The sequence below is a fragment of the Ipomoea triloba genome, chromosome 10 (assembly GCF_003576645.1).
Source record: "Ipomoea triloba cultivar NCNSP0323 chromosome 10, ASM357664v1".
Taxonomy (NCBI): Eukaryota; Viridiplantae; Streptophyta; class Magnoliopsida; order Solanales; family Convolvulaceae; genus Ipomoea; species Ipomoea triloba.
The window spans coordinates 18,650,438-18,651,228 of NC_044925.1; the positions used below are offsets into that span (position 1 = coordinate 18,650,438).

Consider the following 791-nt stretch of genomic DNA (forward strand, 5'->3'; position numbering starts at 1 on the left):
TTAACTCTTTGTCTGACTTTAAAATACATGGGTTTTATACTACATGTGTATAAGTTTTATACTACTAGTTTATAAAGTCCTTCCATACTGCCAAGGACCTTGTAGTCCAGTGGCATCAAACTCTTCCCATTATACGGGAGGTGGTGGGGTCGAGCTTCAGTGGAGGGAATGCTGACTCTTGTGCTTCAATTGGTTGAGAGAGTAGTTATGAACAGATACTGCATTGTAATAGAGTTAGTAGTATTCAAAAAAAAAAAAAAAGTCCCTCCATACTTTTCTTTCCTCAAACTTGTACGTCCAAAAAAAACATAAAAATAAAAATTGCCATATTAGTAGTATCGTTATCACCGTTGCTATTCAAGCACCATTTATTATAGTTCAAATTATGACTTAATATGTAGAAAAATGTTTTAAAATTTAAATTTTGCATCCAAATATAATTATTCATAGAAAAGTATTACTCTGTACATTTTAACTAAAAATATTATGTCTTACATAAGACAGTCTCAGTGTCTCACACAAGATATATTCTTTTAGTTAAAGTTTTTATTGTTATATTTTTAATTCTCATTTTAAAATGAAAAAAATTGCATTTTTGCTTGAGGGACTAAAACCGTCACTTTGTGCATAACTTAGGGGTTAAATATGAAGGACCAAAAGTGTAATTTTTCGGTTTAAAATTGGTGTGTAGTTGATAATAAAGAAAGAGCATCGATAGCAGGATTCAAACCTACGCAGGCGAAGCCCAACAGATTTCGAGTCTGTCTCCTTAACCACTCGGACATATCGAC

At 32.2% G+C, this 791-nt stretch overlaps 1 non-coding gene across 1 annotated transcript; it reads right to left on the reverse strand.

Moving 5' to 3' along the window:
- Positions 1-709: 709 nt before the first annotated feature.
- Positions 710-791, reverse strand: TRNAS-CGA. The gene has a single exon. It is a non-coding gene; the product is annotated as a tRNA-Ser (tRNA).